The sequence below is a fragment of the Chlamydotis macqueenii genome, chromosome 2 (genome assembly GCF_036417535.1).
Source record: "Chlamydotis macqueenii isolate bChlMac1 chromosome 2, bChlMac1.mat, whole genome shotgun sequence".
Lineage (NCBI taxonomy): Eukaryota > Metazoa > Chordata > Aves > Otidiformes > Otididae > Chlamydotis > Chlamydotis macqueenii.
In genome coordinates, this window is record NC_141557.1 from 160,165,287 (window position 1) to 160,188,928 (window position 23,642).

Here is a 23,642-nt window from a genome sequence, read left to right on the forward strand (position 1 = left end):
TGGAATTATTCAGATGGCAGACTAGTGAAGTTTAATTGTCGGAAAAGCTACGCTAATTTCCATCTTTGGTCCCTTTGTCAAGTCCTCTTCCAGCATGCTCACCACCCAACATAATCCCAAAGGGGCACTGGGCCACCTTTCTCATCCCATCTTCACCTCATTAGGTCTCACTACACCCCAGTCCAGCCTTTCCAACCCCACCTTACTCACCCAGCCATTCATTCCTCACCCCCTCCCAGCTTCTGCAGCCCCACATCTCCTTTGGCCCAACCTCTCACCATAGAGCTCAACCCTTTCCAATTTCCACCTCTGCAACCCTATTTCTCATCCCTTTCCCCCCTTTGTAGCCTCTCATCTCTCACCCCAAAGCTCCTCATCCTCTTCCCATCTCTGCAGCCCCACATACCCCTCACCCCAAAGCTCCTCATCCCTTTCTCACCTCTCCAGCTCCATAACTCCTTCACCCAAAAGCTTCTCAATCCTTCCTTACCTTCAGTCCCACAGCTCTCCAACCCTCCCTCACCTTCACCAGCTCCTCCTCACCCCAAAACTGTCCTTACCTTCATCATCCCTCCTCTCCCCCACCCCAAACCCTTCCTCACCTTCACCACTCCTTCTCTCCTTCGCCCCAACCCCTTCCTCACCTTCTCCAGCACCTCCCTCTCACCCCAACCCCTTCCTCACCTTCTCCAGCACCTCCCTCTCACCCCAACCCCTTCCTCACCTTCTCCAGCACCTCCCTCTCACCCCAACCCCTTCCTCACCTTCTCCAGCACCTCTCTCTCACCCCAACCCCTTCCTCACCTTCTCCAGCACCTCTCTCTCACCCCAACCCCTTCCTCACCTTCTCCAGCTCCTCTCTCTCACCCCAACCCCTTCCTCACCTTCTCCAGCTCCTCTCTCTCACCCCAACCCCTTCCTCACCTTCTCCAGCTCCTCTCTCTCACCCCAACCCCTTCCTCACCTTCTCCAGCTCCTCTCTCTCACCCCAACCCCTTCCTCACCTTCTCCAGCTCCTCCTCACCCCAACCCCTTCCTCACCTTCTCCAGCTCCTCCTCACCCCAACCCCTTCCTCACCTTCTCCAGCTCCTCCTCACCCCAACCCCTTCCTCACCTTCTCCAGCTCCTCCTCACCCCAACCCCTTCCTCACCTTCTCCAGCTCCTCCTCACCCCAACCCCTTCCTCACCTTCTCCAGCTCCTCCTCACCCCAACCCCTTCCTCACCTTCTCCAGCTCCTCCTCACCCCCAAACCATTCCTTACCTTCACCACCTCTCCTCTCTCACCCCAAACCCTTCCTCACCTTTCTCCCAAACCCTCCCTCACCTTCACCAGCCCCTCCTCTCCCTCTCCCCAAACTTTTCCTCACCTTCACCCCAAACCCCTGCTCACCTTCACCCCAAACCCTCCCTCACCTTCACCAGCCCCTCCTCTCCCTCTCCCCAAACTCATCCTCATCTTCACTACTCCTCACCTTCACCCCAAACCCTCCCTCACCCCAAACCCTCCCTCACCTTCACAACCCCTCCTCTCCCTCACCCCAAACCCTTCCTCACCTTCACCACCCCCCCCAACCGCTCCTCACCCCCCACCCCCAGACACCCCTCACATCCCAAGCGCCCCCCGACCCCCTTACCTGCCCCCGGGTCTCCCCCTGCACCCGGGACCTGCTCCGTGCGGCGGGGGTGGGGGGGAGGAGGAGGCGGCGGCGGTGCCGCGGCGTCCGGCGGGGAGGGTGGGGGGGAAGGAGGAAGAGGAGGGAAGGGAGAGGACGAGGTCACTCACGGCGGCACGAGCGCGGCGGGCGACACCGGGCACCAGCGGCCGCTTTATACCGGGCTCCTCGGAAACCGTCCCGCGCTTCCGCTTCCGCCCCCTCCCCGCCCCCGCCCCCTCACCGCGCCGGGGGTCATGAATATGCAGCGAGGGGGCGTGGCCCGTGGGGAGAGGTCGCGCGGGGCGGCGGGGGGAGGTTGGTCGGCCGCTGGGCGGGCGGGCTACGGGGGCACCCGGTGCATCGCCCCAGGGGCGGGGGGCGCGGGAAGGGTTCCTACCTGAGGGGAAGCGGGCAGGGCAGCGGCCGGCTGGCCGGCGGGCCGGCGGGCGCGGGTCAGGTGCAGCGGCCGGTGCCGCTGCTGGGGCTTGGGGAAGGACGAGGCCGTTAAAAGAGCCCGTTGAGTCGCCGGGGGCAACGTGAGGGTGGTTGGAAGCTGCCACCTGACCGGCCCCCACCCAGATAGAGATAGTTTTCCACAGAAACTTGGTGGCAACGTGGCGCGGAGCCCCTCTCCAAAAAAGTTGTGCCGAGTGCAGCTCCAAACATAACAACTTTGAAAGCGCCCTAGCCTATCAGAGGTACCACAAACACATTGTCCCAAAATTTCTGAATTTTTCCTTAGTCGTGAGGAAAAAAATACCACCTTTTCCTCAGGTTTGGCCACAAGTGAGGTGCTATCTTGCCTCCCCGCTTCGGCACAACGCCCACAGGAGGCCGTGAGCCTCTCCCGGCGCTTTCGTGGGCTGTGCCACGCCAGGCAGCCGTTGCCTGCTCCGTGCAAGGCTGCAATTAGCGTTCGTCACATCTACGATACACAACGCTCGATGTACAACGTGCACCGACCCCCAGGAAATTACAACGCTTCGGTCCTGATGGCAGCCGTGGTCCTGCCGCGTTGTAATCACCCCCTGCAAACTTGCCGTAAAAGACCACATTTTTTAGCGCGGGCGTGTGGTTTTTTATTTCCAATTACTTACGTCTCCTAACCTTAATTGTGCTGACTGTATTGGGCAGGGTAGCGCAATATTTAATTTTCATTACTTACATAAACTGGGGATGCATAACGTAGCGTGTGAGTGGCATGTAAAAATGCACATTAAGTTGCATAATTGTTTTCTGTTTCCTGACACACCATTCAGTGTATATTCCAAAACATTTTTTTTTATTGTGAACTTCTTTCTCTGCAGCTCATGAATAAATGAACCACGAAGCATACCAGACTTAAGAAAAAGGAAAACCACAGAAGGCAAAATGGAAGAACTGTACGCATCTAGTGCTATTAAAAAGCAATACAAATCTTGACTCTAACAAAAATACTATGATTGCAAGCCCTAAAGAACCAAAAAAAATTACATTAATCTTTTATTCTAGGATGTTGTTATCAATATGTATTTATTTTTAGGCTAATTCAGGCCAAGAACTGAAAAGTGTTCATGAGCAAAACTCCCTAAATTAAAAAGTGGCAAAATAATTCTCTTAATTAGCCAAATGGTAAAGACAAAGCTCCCATACCGACAGTAGCGCAGTGTAACACCTACTCTGGACCATAAACCAACATCCATTATATCGTAACTGAATGTCTGTAGTATAGCTAAATGAAACATCGAAGTTTATTCCACAGAATAAACAAACTCTACTTGTATTTTTAGTAGCCGAAAAATATAATGACTTGTAGTGAGAGAAAAGACTTTAGTGGAAATGATATGAGACCCTAACACAACTGAAATCACTGAGTAGAGATCGCAAGATGTGAGTGTACTTCCAGCTCCTAAAATGTGCTTCTTGTTACTCATAAATCTGTGGCAGCCTGGGCTACCTGATATATTGGCACTTCCCTTTAAAATATTTGAAAAAAAAAATTTTTTTTTCGTCCTTTTGTTGCCTGCTGTTGTGGTGAAGTATGGTCCTTACCTCTCCCTGACATTTTAGACCTGTTCTGGCGGCAGCGTCCAGACATGTCAAGACGTGTCCAGATATTTCTCCACTGTATTTCCTCATGTGATTTTTGCTTGAGAGTTATTAACTGTTAGCCTTTGGCTGAGCCAAGAGTCAGAAAGGGTAATTTTCCATAAAACAAACATTTTAGATCCAAAAATCCAACTTTTTATAATGAGAGTGAGGGGGTGGGAAAAAAAAAGATCCAAGGAAGCGGACCCACCTTTTCCCTCTGAGGTTCTTAGTCAACTCCAAATATTTAACCTATAATAAATAAACGCATCCTCAAGTCTTGGCAGGGGAGAAACGAGTGTCAGTCAAGACACTGACGTGCTGTCCAGACGTGTGCTAAATTTGCCCGGGAGAGGGGCTGATGTTTGTGGGACTGGGAGAGAAGCCCCTAAACGGTGGCTGAGAGGGAGGTTGGAGACACGCTGTCCTTCCTAGCATTCGTGAGGCTCTACCTTCAGCGGGTCCTGTTCCTCGGTGTGACCCTGGGCAATGCGTAGCGAGTCGAGGCACTTAAGTGAGAGCTTTCCCTGAAGAAAGCATCCAGAAGTCACCTTAAAATCTCTCTATGACTCTTATTATGCATGTTTCCATTTTGTGAGTCACGTACTTGGAGAAACCCTCAAGGTACTCATGGATCCTTGCTTCCACTGGTTTGTCTGGCATGCAGTAACCAAGGACTTAAAAAAAAAAAAAACATCTACAGGACCTCTGAACACTGGAGAGCAATATCCTGCTCTGAAAGCCTTGCCCTCTGTCTTGGCGTAGAAATTGGAGGAAGGGGTCTTCCCTATTTAATGAGACATGTTAATTATCCAGACGGCAGGCTCATCAACAAGCTGCGTGAGTTCTCTCTACTCCATTTCACAGGTACTTGGCTTACAAAATTGTTATGAAAATTTACCATCCAGCCAAGCCAAACAAACAACACCCCCAATGTTATTTTACATGCGTGTCAAAAGAAATAACTTGCCGCAGGCAAAGCGGGTGAAGGAATTTTACGAGGCTGCGTCTGATCCTCCCTCTCCCCTCCCTCAGACAGTTAAAGAAATGTTTGTATGATGAAAAGGGTAAGGGAGCAGAGGACAGCTGGTTAGGAATTAATGAAATGTTTCGGCATTATCATGCGATAATGGATTTAGCCGACTGTTTGCCAGTGGTCAGATCGAGTGTGAATCGCTTTATATGAAACGTGGGGATTCCTAGATTATCCAAACCTCATGAGACTGCTGCTGCTCCTAAACCCTTGAAAGCTGTGAACTTAAAAAAAAAGATAATTCTTCAGCCGGATGGACCAAAGGCCACGGGATTGTTCTGACTTGCTTTCCAACCTAATGACATTTGACACAGCCAACTCTTAGAGATGTCTCCTCACGGGGAGTGGCCGTGGGTTTGGGAGGCCTGAGGCTAGAACTGAAGCAAATCTGAGCCCCACAGAAGCCCAGGTGAGGTCTCCCAGCCAGAACACTTGTAAACAGGATGTGAAAAATGAGTCTCAACTTTCACACATTTTGCCTGTAACTTATCCCCTGGGTATCTTTCACAAAGGGTGAGATATCTGAGCTCTGGGCTTGAAACTCCTATTTATCCTTCTTCCCACCCGCCCACAACATATGCTGTCCTTAAACTGGAATTTAATGGCTGTGTAATAGCCCGTGTCATAAAATAAAATCATAGAATGGTTTGGGTTGGAAGGGACCTTCAAAGGTCATCTGGTCCAACCCCCCTGCAAGGAGCAGGGACATCTCCAACCCGATCAGGTTGCTCAGAGCCCCGTCCGACCTGGCCTTGAATGTTTCCAGGAATCGGGCATCTACTTGATGCTTTTTTTTAATATTTTTTATTTTTCCCCTAAAAGCATTGGGATGTTTCTGGTTTCTGCCTGTCAGATGAGGGCTGTAGACCCGCAGCAAGCCAATCAAAGATATTTTGCCTGAACACAGACAAGTCTTAAGAAGATCTTAGGGAGAGCAAGATGCTGCATGCGACTTTGTGACTGGAACCAGCCAGCCAGATTTGCTGGTCAACTTAGGTTGCCTGTGGTAGCCAACATTGACTTTGAATTCTGAGAGCCAAATGGTTTCAGACAGGACCTGCAGGTATAGAGTGTGACCCAGCCCTTTGCCTTGTTCATGCCCAAAGTTTACCCACCTGGAGCCAGGTGGCTCATGTCACCCTTCAGCAATGTCAACAGTTCTAAGCAAACAGGGCGGTGCAGGTGTAGGGTCTCTCAGCCTTTCTCCTGGGCTGAAACCTGGAGTAAAAGCAGTAGCTATACCTTCCCACATCATCCCCATATGGAAAATAAACTGGCGGTGGAGACTGGAGCTGGTGGCAGTTACGTTGGCAAGATGCTAATACCGGCTGTAAGGTGCGTTCGCTGCTGCTGCCACTTGTGAGGTCTTCATCATGAGTTCATGCCTTGAAGAACGAGAGTTCCCTATCATTATTTTCCTGGTTTGCACAGCTAAAAAGCGGTATTAACGGCTGCAAAATCGCCCCGCCTCTTGAATGTATGTCATCTATAATTATCTTCACAAGAAAACTGCGAGGAATTAAGCTCCGGTTCAGTTTATAGTTGACAAGGGATGACTTGACAGCCCTTCAAGAAGAGTGGCTTTCAGTACTCACTTAAGCACCAAGAGCAGTTAAAATGCTGCTGGGCAGCATTTGAGCACTGCAGGGCTTGTTCAGTTCAGTCACGTCTTCCCTTGCAATAGAGAGATCAGAACCTTTCTTTTTTTAATGCTATTTACTCTTTCTGTTTCTCTCCACTCGGGCAATGAGCTGAGATTACTCCGTTTTCCTTCTGAGCTGCCTCATATTAAACCATGACTGTGATGTTTATGAGGTTTCCACTGCTGTGCAGGGATATTTGTACTTTGCTCTCTATTTTTACTCACAGCCAAATTGAAAAACGGAGGCATTTTAATCGTATTGGGTTTGCAAAGAATGAAAGCCCTGAACCAAAGTCAGAAGTACAGGAGGCTTTTTAAGTCTGGGATGATTTTCAAGTGACTTCACTTCCATTAGCCTTATCCTGGTGAACGCTGGCCGGTATTATTACCAGTTTACACTGGTGAATACCGAAAAAAAGACCAATTAGTTTCCTGGCTCCCGCAGCCTGCCGGAAAACCAGCTTTATTGAAGCTTCACCTGAGAGATCTTGGTTCCTTAATGCTTTCTGATAACAACACAAGGTTTCATGGATTAATTTATAGATGATAGCCAGCTGGGTTAGTCCAGTGCAGAAGAAAAATACCATATTTTATCTGGTCACAACATAAATGCTTACTCTATACCTCTAGACTCTAAAATGTGACCTCTGGTTAACTGAGTGTTTATCCCTATTCACACTGCCGTCTTGTTTTGCAGCTTTTTAGCTACAGCTGGGTTCAGACTCTGCAGGTGGTATTGGGCACGTCTGTTTTGATCATCCAGGTGGGACCCGAAGCCTCTACAGCCTTCCTGGAGGACTCGCTTTGCTCTGCTAAGGCCTGTTAAAACCAGGCGTTGTGATTTATCTCATCTCTCCCCTTGCCTAATCGGTCACGTACCTCATCGGTGTTTGCAATATTCTGGGTCCCAGCTTAGGCAAGATTTCAAATTGTTTAGCCCTGTGTCATGAAAACTGCATCTGCAAAAACCAGCGGTGTTGTCTTTGTTTTTGGAAGGTCCTAGGAAACAACTCAGAAGGAGCTACAGCGAAGCGAGTGACTGCTGCCGCTATGACTCAGTGTTAGCGGAGGTTCACGAGCAGTCGCAAAAATAGATGCTGTTGTGCTGACTATATTCAGGTTATTTTTTTTTTTAAGTTCCCCTGAAAACATGAGTAACACTCACCTGGGTGATGGAAAAGCGAGTTGGATTGGCGCTGGTTGGCAACGGGATGATAAATTAGTATGTAAAGAACCTAGTGATTAAGATAATAAAAACAATGTTAAGAGTCTTAGGTGAAGCCAAGTTTTATAGCCCTTGAGCTTTTAATTGTGAAATTGTTGGCTCTCATTTTGTTTCTGAAATAGAAATCTATTTAAATGACTTAAGCAACCCAAGTTTCAAGAATAACTCCGAGCAGACTGTTGTTGTAGTTGTGACCACGAAACTGAAATGAATTGGATGAATGCTTTTTATTCTAATTGCTTGAATGGCCAAACACAACCAAACGAATGCCAACCCTAGGGTATTTCATGTGAAAGTAACTTTAAACTTTGAGGAAAAAATAAAATGCATTTCCAAAGTCCAAAGTTGATTGGAGTGGAAATTAAAATCCACAACAAAATACAGAGCCTTTTAGGGTCCTTTTAATCGCTCCCCCCAAAAAAGTTGGGTGAAAACTGACAAATTCACAGTGTTTGGTATTAACTCAAGACAGTTTTTCCCTTTTCCTAGAACTGAATGTCACCCTAGTCATCAATTTTCATGCAGTGTTTGATTTGGGGAAGTCCCTCTACCTGAAGGACACTGTGGATACTGCACATTGCTGTCTTTGGGGTCTAGTTTCACTTCACAGCTATTTAAGACCTAGTTTCTCCAAAAAAAAAGGAAATTTCTCCTTTCTTTTTCATACATTGATTGTTTATGCTCAGGATGGGTCAGTTCATCTAGCTGATTTGGTGGGAAACCCTAGATTAAAAAAGGAATAGTTTTCTGCTAGATAAACCACGCACATGTTGACGCATGTGACAGTCCTAAAACTTGTTCCAGCTTGTGGAGGCTGGAAGATAATGGTCAGGCCTTTTCACATAATATTGTGTCTCCCAGACTGCCATAGAATCATGGAATCATTAGGATTGGAAGGGACTTTTAAAGGCCATCCAGTCCACCCCCCCTGCAAGGAGCAGGGACATCTCCAGCCAGATCGGGTTGCTCAGTGCCCCGTCCAACCTGGCCTTGAATGTTTCCAGGGATGGGGCATCCACCACCTCTCTGGGCAACCTGCACCAGTGTTCTACCACCCTCACTGTAAAAAATTTCTTCCTTACCCCTCGTCCTATCACAACAGACCCTGGTAAAAAGTTTCTTCCCGTCTCCTATCAGCCCCCTTTAGGTACTGGAAGGCCTCTATAAGGTCTCCTCGGAGCCTCCTCTTCTCCAGGCTGAACAGCCCCAGCTCTCTCAGCCTGTGCTCACAGGAGAGGTGCTTCAGCCCTCTGATCATCTTCGTGGCCTCCTCTGGAACCTCTCCAACAGGTCCACATCCTTCTTATGTTGGGGGCTCCAGAGCTGGACACAGTACTCAAGGTTAAGTCACCCTCCAGTTCTCACTTCTGACCCCTATAAAACCAGCTGCACTTTCCAGTTCCTTCTCAAGCAATTTCATCATCTTCCTCAAATGCTTCCCAGATCTTCCCACAGCTACAACACAACCTACTGGAGCGGGACCTGGAGGTGGCATGGCTTTTTTTGTAGAGCTATGTGTGTGAACACTGGGCCAACAGCAAAGAAACCGGGCAGGTAATAAAAGAAGTGCTTTCCTACTGCTCTTCTTACTTGGACAATCCTATCAGTTCAGCAGCTTCTTTCCTTATTTACAAAGGGAGCCTGGCGACTAAGCTCCTAACTTAAGTACCTCAAAGACCCAGGACTACTTTGATAGGACCAAAAGTTTTCTTTTACTGTGTTGTTTGTTTTTTTTTTTTTTTTCTCCTATTAGTACTGAATAAAATGCAGCAGGGAATATTTTCTGAATATGTCAGGATAGAAATAAAGATCATTTCTCCTTGAAAGGGTCTCAGCCCATTTTTCTGGACTGGCAATGCATTTATGCTGGGTGCAGACAAATGCTCTCCTTAAGGACTCACCTGGACCACAGCGCAGAAACACAACGGAAGCTCAGAAGATTATTTGCAACCTTGAGAGCAGACTCAAGAGGTTATGGCTTAAGATAAAGAAGTCAATAAAACTGAGAGGAGAGAAAGTTCCTAGCAATGAGGTTATTTGGGAGGTTTAACAAGCTCCCCAGGGAAGCACTGTTGCTGCGGAGAACTTTAAAAACAGACCAGGAGATATGTTGTTGAAGAGTTTGGCTTTTTCCTGTCAAGTAATCAGTTGTATTTCTGCAAAAAAAAAAGGGCCTTCGTCAGTCCCAATTAAACAAGAACTGGCCTGAATGGATTACTCCAAATTTGAATGAAATATTTTTTTCCAGCTGGCAAAAGTTTCATGTATTTTCCTCGCTCTGTTTTTTTCCCTGTTAGTGGTTTTGGTCAGACCAGAAGCATATGTTGCTGAATCTGCCAGAAAAAAATGTTTTCCCAATTGATATTTTCTTAAATGCCTTTCAAAAATTGCCAGTCAGCACCCTTGGAGACAGAAATCCTCTCTTCAGTGATACCACAGGTACAGAGGAGACACCAGCCACCTCTCATTTAATCTTATCATCTATCAGACCTGAACTGGAGACCTGCTGGTGCTGGCTCCATAGTTCACTCGGTCTTTCTCCTCCCTTCTGAGGTGCCCAGCAAGCCCATGATGTTGCCTTTGGACTTTTATTTTTCAACCCCTGATGAGCAACATGGTTCCTCACAGCCTCTCAGTGTGGTGTGGTGAGGCCCTGGTTGGAGCATAGCTGGAGAAGTTCAGAGGAGTATTCGGGGACTGTGGGACATTGAACTGAGCTGGAATTTATTTTGTTTTCTCCCAGCAGATAGTCCTGGGAATGATCTGTCAGATGGTCTGGTCCTTTTGTATTGATCTTCAATCACCCTGCTGCAGAAACTCTTCCTCTTCTGAGAGGAGCTAGTGTGTTTTGTAGGGGATGTCAGCTTTATGTCATCCCTTCTGGCTTGTTTTGAACTTCACTTCCTAGAAATGAGAGATGCTGCTGTACTGCTTCCCTTTCATTCCTTTCCCCTTGCCTTGCTCTACTTACTGCTAATGAAGTTTTCCCCCCAAATCATTTCTTCCTACAGGTCTGTGCCTTGCTGTTGACACAAACTTTGACCAGAAGTTTTCCTGTGGTTTAAGCAGATACGAGGCCTCTCCACCAAGTGGATGTGCCCGTATCAAATACCACAAAATCCATATTCCAGGTGAGCCACTTGCAGGTTTCCTCCTCTAAGCACTTATTTAAACAAACTTGCCACATTTTATCCACTCTGTGATTTTGATCTCCCTCTGAAATGCAGCTGAAGCCAAGATGTTTAAAAGTTGTCAGAAAAGGAGGCATACTGTTGGAGCAATCTTATGGCCTTAGAAAACTGCTGTAAAATTCAGAGACAGGGACAAGCCTATAAATTGGAGTCCCCAGTATTTCCAGGGCTTGGAGGCAGAAGCTGCATTTGTACACCTGAAACTGGTTTCCCCCAGCCCTCTGAGCTCAGTCTGAATTCTGCACTTCAAGCCAGCCCCAGGAAACTTACAGCTGTTCAGAACCTTTGCTTTCGATCTTTACAGGACAAAAAATTCAGAGCTGGTTGTAGCAGACCTCTGGCAACTGCGCTGTTAATGACAGGAAGAAAGTGAAGCTGTTCAGCTGATCCATGGCCATTTCCAACTCAGCCCGCGATATTTTATGTGAACTGCAAAAAAACTTCAAAAAAGGTTTCATGCATTGCAGGGGTGGATACTCCACCACCCATCTCGCTGGCGGTTTGGATTATTTACCTTTTCATAGATCAGAAATAGTGTACAGGTGCAGAAATTCCCATTATTTTCAGAGTACAGGATACCTTATGTGTGTGTGTGTGTGTGTGTGTCGCATTCATTGACTTCACTTTCTCTCTAATGACCTATGAGTATCTCTTGTCTCATGGAATTGAGTGTTGTTTGCTTGTTCACAGTTTCCTTTCCTTCCGTTATCCAGCAAAGAAAGTTTGCTTAAGTGGCTTTTGTGAACTCTTTCAAGATCCCCAGAAGGATGATACAGGAAACACCGAGTTTCCTTTCTATACAAACTTCTAGGGTGTTCCCATAATAGCCTGGAATTTATCTGCACTCAACAGCCTGCAATTGGACAAAAAAATTAATGAACTGTCAAGGGATCACGCAAAACACAATTAACATATCAGAGAGAGGAGAGCTTGCAATAAAAAAGAATCCTCCACTTACACAGCACCTTTTATCCCATGTTGCCAAACACTTTCCTTTCTATGTCTCCAATTACTTTAGAAGTTGGCCACGCTTTAACCGTTCAGCCTGAAATTTTCCATAAATGCTCCCTGCCTCAAGTTGAATACATTTTTTCGGAGAGGAATGAAGGGGGAAAAGTTACACACCAAAAAAAAAAAAAACCTCTAAAAAAGGTGCAGTCATATTTCACTGAGATGAACTAATTAGTTTTATGAATGTTTCAGCTTTCGCCCTCTTTATTTTGAAGAGCGCTTTTACACCGCAGGGGGCTGGAACGGGAACGAGACGCTTGGCACAGAAGCAGCGCTGGGGATCAGAGTCTGTCGCCGTCTCCGTGAAAATGCATCTGGATTTGTCCAAATAATAAACCACAGGCAAACTTCTATTTGAATGTATTAAAGGCAGGCTTGCACCTTGGTTTTTTTATGCCTTCAGACTGCCATGTCCATAGTGCAGCCCCCTAAGAGCAGCCCCCGTAAGCAGAACATGTGGACAGAGCGCCGACAAAATGGATTCTCATCTTTCCCGATTTCACCCTGGGTGACCTGGCGCAGTGGGTGAGATCTGGGAGGATTGTAGTACTGGGAGGGAGGGCAGGGCCGGTGTTGAAAGCTGACAAGGTAGAAATGTGAGTCATTAAATGGCAAAGACCAAACTGTAAAGAAACAATTACTTACATATTTAAAAAAAAAAAAATCAGATCTGGAAGGCACGTTCGCCTGGTGGTTGACACTCCCTACAAAAGCACTGTGTTATTCCAAAAGTCTCCCACGAGATGAACAAACCTTGCCAGGAATAATCGCAGATCTGGAATTGTATAATCGCTCAACTAAACGCGGGCTCAGAACAGAGAGGGAACCTGTGCTTTTCTTTTCCTGCTCACTCCCCTGATTTCAGGGCTGTGCAGTGCTCGGCTTTTATCGGCTGGAGCAGTCAGGACACCAGAAAAAAACAACAAACCTTCTTAGCAACAGCTTCACAGCATCTATTGTTTTTAACTCCATTCATAAAAGCAGTTAGCTGTGCTGTAGCGAGGCGGGCTGGTACGCTCAGTGTACTCGCATCTGCGAGAAGCAGAAAGCTCTTGACTTGCTCTGAGCTGAGCGCCAGCAGATTTCGTACCCGAGCACTAATCCAGCACTAAAGACAATGGCTTTAAGCCACTTCAGACTCTAGAGTTCCCATTAGTATTCTCCAGTTACGGAGATCAAAGGCCTAGAAAGGGCAGTTAACAGCGGCGTTAACAGCAGGGCTGTGGTGCCTTTATTTTGGCAACAATTTATAGAATCATAGAATCATTAGGGTTGGAAGAGACCTTTAAAGGTCATCTAGTCCAACCCCCCTGCAAGGAGCAGGGACATCTCCAACCAGATCAGGTTGCTCAGAGCCTTATCCAACCTGGCCTGGAATGTTTCCAGGGATGGGGCATCCACCACCTCTCTGGGCAACCTGTTCCTGTTCATGGCTAACCAAAAATCAGATACTTTATCTGGTGCAGCCTGGAATGACAAGTCCGTATGCAGAATGACCCACATCTGCATGGCTGCAGGCAGGAGCTGATGTCAGAATGGTTTGGGTAATAGGAATTAGCACAACAATAGTTTTCATTAATTTTCTAAAACAGCTTGGAGAAATCAATCTTTTTTTTTTAAATTAAGAAACAATATTTGTCACTTTTAAAATCAAAAGCCGCGTTTTTACTGAGAAAGAGCTATCTTTACTGATGAGAACCTGTATTTCATTCAAGCCAAATATTTTGCATGAAACAGTACTATTTAAAAGCCTCTGAGAAAAAGTAAAGAGATTCTGCTCTCATGATGCAAAGAAAGAAACTGAGGAAGATGATTGATCTGGGACTTCACGTACTGGGAGGGTTCGGAAACAAGAGCGTGGTGGAGCTCTGGTATGTTTGCCTTGCAGGAGGGAAGGTTAAAAGGGATTTGATCGGTCTCAAGAAATACCTGCGGCTGAAGAAGGTGCCAGGTGTGAGCAGGCTGCCTCATCTGTTCGATAAAGTGCTACCAGAGCCATTTGCTGGAGATAGAATCAGGAGATGTTCCCACTGGAAATAAGGATCAGAGGTTAATTAACTACAGGAACATCCTACTGAGGAAGCCGTCCGGTGAGTTCCTATATGACAGCTCGGGGACGTTGCCATCGGATGTTTTAGGTGGCCAACTAAGTTGCTCACCGTGTTGTTGTGGAGCAAACCTGCTGATTACAGAGGGATGCCACGGTCCTGCCTCACGTACCCACCCCTCAGGGCTGGGAACACCTCCCAGGTGCCTGCTGAACGCCTGCGCCATACTTTTGTGTGAAAGAGCCACCTCAAATCTCTAGAAAAAAAGCAAAAGAAGGACAAATTTGTGCACTTCCACTACTCTGTTTTCATTTATAGCCAAATTCAGCCAGACTTTGAGTGTCTCTAAAACTTTTCTTTCCTCCCCACTGGCCTGCTTCCGTGCTGGGGTGCACGTTCCTTTTTTTTGTTGTTGTTTTGTTTTTCTTTTAATAACAGTTTTGCGGTTGTTTCGCAGCCCAGCTGATGATACACTCATCACTCCACACACAACAGGGCTCCGAGCCGAGCGGGGTCTACGTGCAAACACTGCTACGTGAGCTTTAGGAGCCTGCATCGTGTCCAGACCGCGACGGACTTTCCTTGGCTGTGATGCTACGGCTCAGCCTGTAACTGGTGGCTGTGGAAAATTAATTGAAGGGGCCCCGTTTCCCAGGATGGCTGGCAAGGTCGTGGTTTTGAGGCTGTAAGGGCACAGCCTTTTCCTACTCACAGCAAGTACATGTGCCAGCTTTGCTCGTCCCTTCTACAGATGTCACCAGATCGCTCTCGCATGAGCACACCGTGGGCGGGGGAATGCCCTGGCTGCTCCGAGGACGGTGCCATTGGCTGTTTTATTGCACGGTAAATCTATGAATACAGCCTGACGATTGCTCCAGGGGTAACATAAACCTACTCCTGGCTGAACTCTCCTTGCAAGGCTGAGCAAAGCGATTTGTGTAAACCAGCCTTGAAGGCAGCGTTGCCCCGCGTAGCGGTGCGCAGGGAGGTGCATGATGCTGTGTCTCTGCTGAGGGTCCCGGCTTCTTTAGCTGCCCTTCTCCATCTGCTTGGTGGTCAGCCCTGCTGACTGGGGACAATCTGGATGCAAAGAAATGAATTTCTCCCAGGCATTGAAGCCAGAACTGATTCTTTTTGGACATGGTACTCCGCTCTGGTGAGATTCCACCTGGAGTACCCCCCCCCAGTTCTGGAGCCCCCAACATAAGAAGGACATGGACCGGTTGGAGAGGGTCCAGAGGAGGCCACAAAGATGATCAGAGGGCTGGAGCACCTCTCCTGTGAGGACAGGCTGAGAGAGTTGGGGCTGTTCAGCCTGGAGAAGAGGAGGCTCCAGGGAGACCTGCTAGCGGACTTCCAGTACCTCAAGGAGGCCTACAGGAAAGATGGGGAGAGACTGTTCAGCAGGGCCTGTTGTGACAGGACAAGGGGTAATGGTTTCAAAATAGAGGGACATAGATTCAGATTAGATATTAGGAAAAAAATTTTACCCTGAGGGTCGTGGAACACTGGCCCAGGTTGCCCAGAGAGGTGGTGGATGCCCCATCCCTGGAAACATTCAAAGCCAGGATGAGGCTCTGAGCAACCTGATCTGGTTGGAGATGTCCCTGCTCCTTGCAGGGGGATTGGACTGGATGGCCTTTGAAGGACCCTTCCAACCCAAACCATTCTATGATTCTGTGATTCTATGGAGGGCCTGGGCTTGGCATAGGTTGAGCCCTGTCGCTGGGCAGTTTAATCTTGCCAGCCAGAAACCTGTATGGATTTACACTTCCATGTGCAAATGTTTGATAATCACGTTGCCATGGCTACATTTGAATCTTGTAATAAATGTGTAATTTCACACATTTACATCAAAAGGAACTCTAGGACATACAACTGCATAAGAAAGCAAGCTGATCTCTCTCCATAAGTACTTTCCATTTTTAACACCGTAATATTGTACTCCTTGGGTTTTTTGGGAGGAGAGTGAGGCCTATGAGGGAGATTTGACAGCCTGGAGATCAAGTTCTTGAGGTCTTGTCTACACTAAGGCTTCCCCAATGCCGGCATCAGGGCAGTTGCCCTGCTGGGGTCTAAGCAGCCATTTCCAGGGCAGCACTGGTTCAGTAGCCACTCCTGCTGCCAGCTGGCCTGGGAGCTGCAGGGCACTGAGATCTTTTGCAATTAAAAAAAGACAAAGTTGAACACAAGGTCCTGTTCTCCTCTGTTCCACCCTCTGCCATCAAGACTGCTCCTTATCTTACCAGCCACCTTGTCCCAGTCTTTTTGCCCCACTTGTCCCTAGACTGCCCGCCCATCTGTCCCTGAGGTACCTTCTCCCGAGTGCTCTCCTACTTCTGATGGCTCCTTGTCCCACAAACATCCTCTCTTAATCCAGAGGGCAGCTCTTGTCTTGGTCCATGCCTCCTCCTCTGCCTCTGACAAGAGGCAATGGGCAGGTAAGGGTTATTTATTGAGGGGCAAGGTAGAATCATAGAATGGTTTGGTTTGGAAGGGACCTTTAAAGGTTGTCTAGTCCAATCACCCTGCAGGGAGCAGGGACATCTCCAACCAGATCAGGTTGCTCAGAGCCTCATCCAACCTGGCTTTGAATGTTTCCAGGGATGGGGAAGCTACAACCTCTTCCAGTGTTCCTCCACCCTCATTGTAGTATTTTTTTCCTGATGTCTAGTCTGAATCTACCTCCTGCCAGTTTAAAACCATTACCCTTTGTCCTGTCACAACAGGCCCTACTGAAGAGTCTCCCTCCATCTTTCCTGCAGCCCCCTTTAGGCACTGGAAGGCCGCTATAAGGTCTCCCCAGACTCTCCTCTTCTCCAGGCTGAACAGCCCCAACTCTCTCAGCCTGGCCTCCTAGGAGAGGTGCTCCAGCCCTCTGATCATCTTTGTGGCCTCCTCTGGACCCTCTCCAACTGGTCCATGTCCTTCTTATGTTGGGGGCTCCAGAACTGGACACAGTGCTGCAGGTGGGGTCTCACCAGAGCAGAGTACAGGTGCAGAATCCCCTCCCTCGACCTGCTGGCCATGCTCCTCTTGATGCAGCCCAGGATGCGGTTGGCCTTCTGGGCTGCAAGCACACATTGTTGGCTCATGTTGAGCTTCTTGTCCACCATCACTCCCCAGTCCTTCTCCTCAGGGCTGCTCTCAATCCATTCCCAGCCCAGCCTGTATTTGTGCCTGGGATTGCCCCCACCCACGTGCAGGACCTTGTCCTTGGTCGTGTAGCAGGGGAGCAGAGAAGAGGCTGTACCCACGCTTCAACCAGCAGCAGCTGAATGCAGTGCTGGATGGCAGAGATGCACCCACTGAGCATCAGATCTGGACAGGAATTTGCACCCAGAGTGCCTCTCCCTGCTGATTTAAACAGATTTTTCAGGAACTCAAAACTTGGACAGTTCTGCCTTTGTTATTTTTTCCTAGCAGCTGGAACGGTGTCAGCATCAAGACGGGCTGCCGCCGGGCTCCTCCTTGCTCGGAACAAAGAGGTGCTGGAGAGGCTTTGGCCCTAACAGAATATGTGGAAAGACAACATTTCACCTCACTCCATGAATTTACTGTTTTATAGAGAAGAAATTTGACTGATACAAGTGCCTCATACTGACAGTTTCAGTGTGAGAAACTGGAAAAGTAAAAAACATCGGAAAAGCTTAAGAAATTTTTTTTTTGTTTTCAATTGTTTATACAATCGGAAAAGTTAGGTAAGCCTAAGTGTTGAGGTTATTGGTTTTAATGAGTCACCACCTTGTTATTATTATTCCTGGTTTCTGTTGCCATAGGATGAGAAGCTGCAGGTGGGCTAAGCTGTGCTATGCAACAAGCCCTTGACTTTGCTTTTCCAAGATGGAGTCACAGGAAAAGGAGTGGGCTGAGCCAAACACTGGAACACGGGGAAGGAAAGCAGCGTTTGTCAGTACCTCGCTTGGCAACCTGAGCAACGTGCGGATGCTGGGGGCAAAGATGGGTTGTCAGCAGGGACTAAGGGGGCTGTCGTGGGGTTGATTTTTGGATGTGTCTGAGGAGCCCTTCCAAAGACATATGGTAGAAGGTATGAGGAGGTTGGACACAGAGGTTGCCATCATGGGCTGGTTGTTGTTGGGAATGGCCATGGTCAGAGAGAAGTCACAAGGCTTTGAAAGCGAAGGCCTGAGCTTGATGTTATGGGAAGGAAGGAGCCAGTGGGGAGATACAGACTGGGAAGCAAGAAAAAAGAGAGAAGGTAGGAGAAAAATGTCCACGGTAGTATCCTGGATGGGTAAGAGTGAGGCGCGATCAGGGCCCATGGAAGGTACTTTAGTAACAGAGGAAGGAAGAAGTGTGCAAGAGATTTACCTGCAGGGCTGGAGAAGCTGGGCTTAAAAAAAATCCATGAGGTTTAACTGCAGCCTAAATTCATGGACCTCAAAAGAGAGGTGTGAGATGGCATTCAGGAGTTGTGTCTGCATGGCAGATAACACACCATGATGTCCACTGTGTTGTTAGAAGATTTAAGGAGAAGGCTTAGGAGGAAAGGCATGTAAAAACTCCGTTTTATCCAGGCTGAGCTTTATATAATGAAAAACTCTTCAGTAGGGCCTGTTGCAATAGGATGAGGGGTAACGGTTTTAAAATAGAGGGAGGTAGATTCAGACTGGATATTAGGAAAGAATTTTTTACAGGGAGGGTGGTGGAACACTGGCACAGGTTGCCCAGAGAGGTGGTGGATGTCCCATGCCTGGAAACATTCAAGGCCAGGTTGGATGAGGCTCTGAGCAACCTGATGTGGTTGGAGATGTCCCTGCTCCTTGCAGGGGGGTTGGACTGGATGATCTTTGAAGGTTCCTTCCAAGCCTAACTACTCTATGATTCTATGATTGTGCTAGACATCCATGAGACGTCCCATCACCCAGGATGATTGCTTTGAACTGGCCTTTCCTTACTGGGAGCCAAAACGAGCCTGGAGGAGGACTTGAGATCTCACTGGAGGAGAGAGTGCTTGCATGCGCCTTAGCGTGTGTCCTAACTCTGATCTGCTCTTCAGATCAGGCGGCACCACGAGCCCGCGGGGCGGAGGCAGGACCATGTTAATCCACAGAGTTTCATTGATTGGTTTCAATTGATCAGTTGTGTAGAAACAAAGCAAATGAAGTTTCCGGTCTCTTGGATGTTGCAGAGGGTGTCGAGTTTGCTTGCAGCAAGTTCATCTTTTTCAGCTGATCCTGCACTTTCAGTTCTCTCTCCAGGATGGCAGAGGAAAAGGGATTTTTTTTTTTGAGATGGATAACTGGCCTCAGAAACAAAGGGAAGATTTGCTAGAAGAGTGGACTTTTGGGCAGATTTTCTTTCCTTCTTAAATGCATACAAGGGCATCTACTAAAAATGCCCTGGAAGTAAGAACGGGAGGCGTATGCACAGAAGTGAGCTGCCCCATGAGCGTGAAGTCATCCTGAAGCTGTTGTGTTTTCTCCAGTGTAGTCCCTCCCTGTTAGCCCCACAAGAAGAGCAGCACAGTCTTTCACCTTCCAATCTGCCAAGCCACGAACCTTAGCGTCCAAAGCCTGGGAGCAGAGGGAAACCCTCACTTTTCTCTCCGTGGCACGAGTAAAGTGTACCTCTCCTTTTCACAGCTACCAAAATCTGGCCTTTCCTGCTCAATTATCTCTTTCCCAATACTTCTCAGAGCCTGAATGCTGGACTCTGCCAAGGCTCCAGAGAGAGATTAGCATGGACTTGCCTTAGCCGTGGATGACCTTCATTCTCTTTTGCATTTATTCCTCCTAGAGTATCGAAGGGGAGGGTGAGCTACAGCTAAATTCTGTTCTTGGATCTCACTTCAGCCAGTGAAGAATGAGCTGTGTGCCTAAATGAACCCAAAAGGCCCCATGGCGTGGGGCACATCATATCCAAGCAGGACATGGTGGCCTCTTCCCAAGTGCCTGAGCTGCCACACGCTCCGGCCATTGCTCCAGCAGGAGCACAGCACAGGGACCCTGGGGACAGAGACAGGGCTGCTGCCAAGGCACCGAGCTCCCCTCCGGGCAACTGGAAGATGGCAAAAACTCAGGTCGTGAATGCTGTCTGGAGCGAGTGACCTGGATGTGTCTGCCCAGACTTCATACAAAGAGGCAACGTGGTCCTGGCTCCATTGCTCACAGGGCTTTGTGCCGGAGGCCGAAGCGGATACTGTACAACGTGTGGAGAGCCACAGCTCTTGTCCGGTCGCAGAAGAGGCCACTGTTCTCCTTGGTACCCAGCGCAGCTCTGCAAACCCGTCTGCACAATAGACTTGTCAAAATGGATGCCAAGAGCATCCAGCCTCTCTGCTGTTCCTGCCAAAGCTTCCTGATAGCAGGCTGCTCTGCAGCCTAATGCAGCTCTCTAAGGGGGAAATTCAGATGCTCAGGATGTTCAGAAAAGCACTGCATAATATATTAGCAGTTGTCAATGTTTTTTCACTCCCACGGCCACTTAATCTTTGGACTTAAGCGTGCAAATCCCCCCTTGTGCAGCACCGCTACTGTGGTTTTCATGGGTCGCTAACACAAAGTTGAGCTACGTTTTTCTTCGTGTGTTTATCATTGTTTTCTCTCTTGGCTTGTGCATGTGAGAATTGTTATCCAAAACTCCCTCTCCTCCCTTGCAAAGCACATTGAATCCTCTGGCAGTGATGAGTGGCCCGCGGACTACAAACTAAGAACCCAGCTCATCCTCTCCTTCTCCTAACAGGCATTTGCTCAATGTTCATGAACACAGCAGTCAAACACAGGCGTCCCCAGCTCATGACACAGCCAGAAGCTGCTCCTGTGCCTGACAATTAGCTAAGAATTATTAAAAATACCTTGAAGTAGGTCTGACAGGAGCTGTATAGGAGACCTAGAGGGTTGCTCAGTCTGCCTCCAGCATTGCACAGGGACAGGACTCAGTCCACCCTTGCTTCTCCTCTCCCTTGTAAAACTGTATGATGAAACAGTTTTCCCGAGGCATTTGCCACTTCTGAGTATGATTTAGTGCATCATATTGCAAATAAAGGAAAATGCTCAATTTCTACTCTTTTTTTTTTTTTTTTGGCTCAAGTTTTATATCCCCCAGTCCTTTTTTGGCAGGTTAAAATTAATGGGATTTTCAGCGTGTTCAAATTTGATCAAGGAAGAACAAGCCTGAATAAGACAACATGGGAAATTTTTGTTAGATTGTCTGGAATAAATACAATTTTTCCGCTGCTCTTCAGATCAAGCCAACGTGCAGAGTACCAAGGGGCAGACCAGCGGGAGACGCAGCGCTGCTTTCACTTCCCTTTCCCTCCTGCATGCAGAAATAAGGGACCTGATGAGATGACAAGGTTGGATCAAAGAGGAGTGTTTGCCAAGGAGCAGAGCTGCTCCCCTAAAAACATCCCTCCAGCTCTCCCATGTGGGAAGGGAGAGATTCCACGTCCCTTTTTTACCACCAAGAATTTAGCTAATTTAGCAAAATATCCCGGGCACCAATAGCTAGTGCCAGGGTTGAAGGATCAATGCCACTTCTGCAGTGCAACCGACTGCATGTCAACTGGGAAGAGTCAACGTGGCCTTCCTGGGAAGGCTGTTGTGGTTACAAGAAGAGGAAGGACATTTTATTAGACCAGTAAGTGCCAAGTCAAAGATTTCTGTGGGATCTTGTCTGACTTCAGCATAACTGGTCACATGAAATGGTTTAGTGCTGGATTTTGTGTCCCTGAGGATAGTGGTGGAGTCACCATCCCTGGAGGTGTTCAAAGAACACGTAGACATGGCACTTCAGGACGTGGTTTAGTGGACACGGTGGTGTTACATTGATGGTTGGACTCAATGATCTTAGAGGTCTTTTCCAACCTTAAATATTCTATGATTCTGTGATTCTGCGATTCTATACACTGCTCAGACTCTGTGCTCACCAGCACAGAGACACTAAGTGATACGTGAGAGTCCTCCCAACCCTTACCATTAGGAAAATAAAAAGCTGGCATGAGATGGTAGATACTGTCATGCGGTGTTCAAGGAAAACCTGTTTGTGTGGGATGTGTTGGAAAAATTGCTCAAGAACGGTGCATTCTCATAAAAAAAAATGATCTGGCTGCCATTCAGGTCAGTGTTTTTGTGTTGGAGCTGCGGGCTATGTGGTTGCTTCAGCGTACGCGTGCAGCCGCTGGCAAGGTGTTTGCTTCGCGTGGAACCTAATCCCCCTTACTCTGGGATGTAGGAGATCTTTGCCCTCAGCTAGATTTGGGTCTGGATCTGTCTTCTCAGAGCAGCTTGCACTGACACAGGACTTCATGGCAGAGAGAGGCACCTCATGAATGTCAGTCCAGGAGAGAAGCTAAGCCAAGCTCAGTTTGCTAGCCGTGCTTGGTCCCTTCATGGTGGGAGGGCTAAAATCCTACACACACTTCAGCAGAAGATTGTAACTAGGTTTCCGATCCCTGCCGAGCAAAGCAGTGACCATGCTTCAGAGACACATGAAGAGATTCCTGGAGACCCAGGTCATGAATCAGCATGAGGTGCTGGAGGAAATAAATGACAGGAATGCCCAGCTGTTAGCTGGAGCCTCCTTCCAACCCTTGCTTGACAAACTCTCAACAAGCCGTGAAGGGACAGCCCTCCTGTCCCACCTTAGGTGAAGGCTGAAGGCAAAAGACAACTGGAAGGTCTCCTGCAAGCCGGAGATCTGCAAGCCTTTCCTCATGCACCATTCTTGCTCTCCTGCCACCAGACCTCCAGCCTTTCCAACAACAGCCATGTTGTTCTACGCTCGGTTCCTCTGATGTTCAAGACCAGAAACATCAGCACGGCTGCCACCAAAAGCCCGCAGCAGTCAGCCGCTGCGGTTTCACAGGGTGAGGTTTAATAGGCGTGTTTTAATCGGGTTGCTCAGTACAGAGGGCCCTTTGTCCTCAACAGCGTTAAACAAAATAATACAGAACCATAAATTCACTGCAAAAACTGTCGTGAAAAAAAAAATGAAGTGGCTGCTTCTGCACTGTAAAGGCCCTTCACGCTGCCAAATGGTTGGGTTATGATCAGTCCTGAAGCAGCCACTGGGAATTAAAACAGAGCAACATTAAGTGGGAGGAAGGTTGAGCTTTAGGTTCCTTCTGCTACTGCTTTTAAAACATCAGCCTTCACAGCAACTGCTCTTTTCCCTCTGGAAGGAGAGCTGAAGCAGAGTTTGCGATGTGAAGTTTAATAGAGAAGTGGGGAAGGAGCAAAGGTCCCTTTTTTTTTTGCAAGAGCACGAAATCTCTCGTTTGTGGCTTTGTGCGCTCGCTGGCGAGCACAGACACCGATGAGTTAGCGTGGGAAGAGGTCCCTGCTGTCACGTGCCCCTGTGTGTGTCCTTACATACCCCTTGCCCTCCCCACACCCCAGGAACCGTACTGGCACACACAAATGCCATCTCTCCCATTTGATCCCCAGGATTCGCTGCCGTTTGCCCTCCTTTCCGATCTCCAGTCTGTGCAAGTCGACGCCACCGCCTCGCTCTTCACTACATCACCTCAGCTGGAGCTGCTCAGACCTCGCGTCCTTGCTGCATCCACGCAGGATGTCCCCTGGGAGCACCGGGCACTTGACACCAGCTTTTGAGAAACAGGCACCAGTTTTTGCTACGAGACGCCTGAGACTGTGAGCGCTGAAAGCACCAGGAACGATCGTCATGTTAAATCCAGCCAGAGCTCTCCTTTTAAAAGCACAGCCCTGCATCGAACCCATCATCACAGCTACAGACCGTGGCTGCAAAGTCAGACTCGGGGTGCGCTGAGCAGTTCTCCCCCC

At 48.2% G+C, this 23,642-nt stretch overlaps 1 protein-coding gene across 4 annotated transcripts in view; it reads right to left on the minus strand.

The window, feature by feature from the left end:
• The window catches only part of SLC45A4 (solute carrier family 45 member 4), a 93,420-nt gene that overhangs the window by 68,792 nt on the left and 986 nt on the right, over positions 1–23,642 (minus strand). For 3 of the 4 annotated variants that reach the window (XM_086741337.1, XM_086741336.1, XM_086741330.1), the window contains exon 1: positions 1,638–1,954. The exons of the other annotated variant lie outside the window; for it this stretch is intronic. The gene's annotated coding sequence lies outside the window, so the exon portion shown is untranslated. Of the gene's footprint in view, positions 1–1,637; positions 1,955–23,642 lie in introns of those variants that run through there. 4 annotated transcript variants of the gene reach the window in all.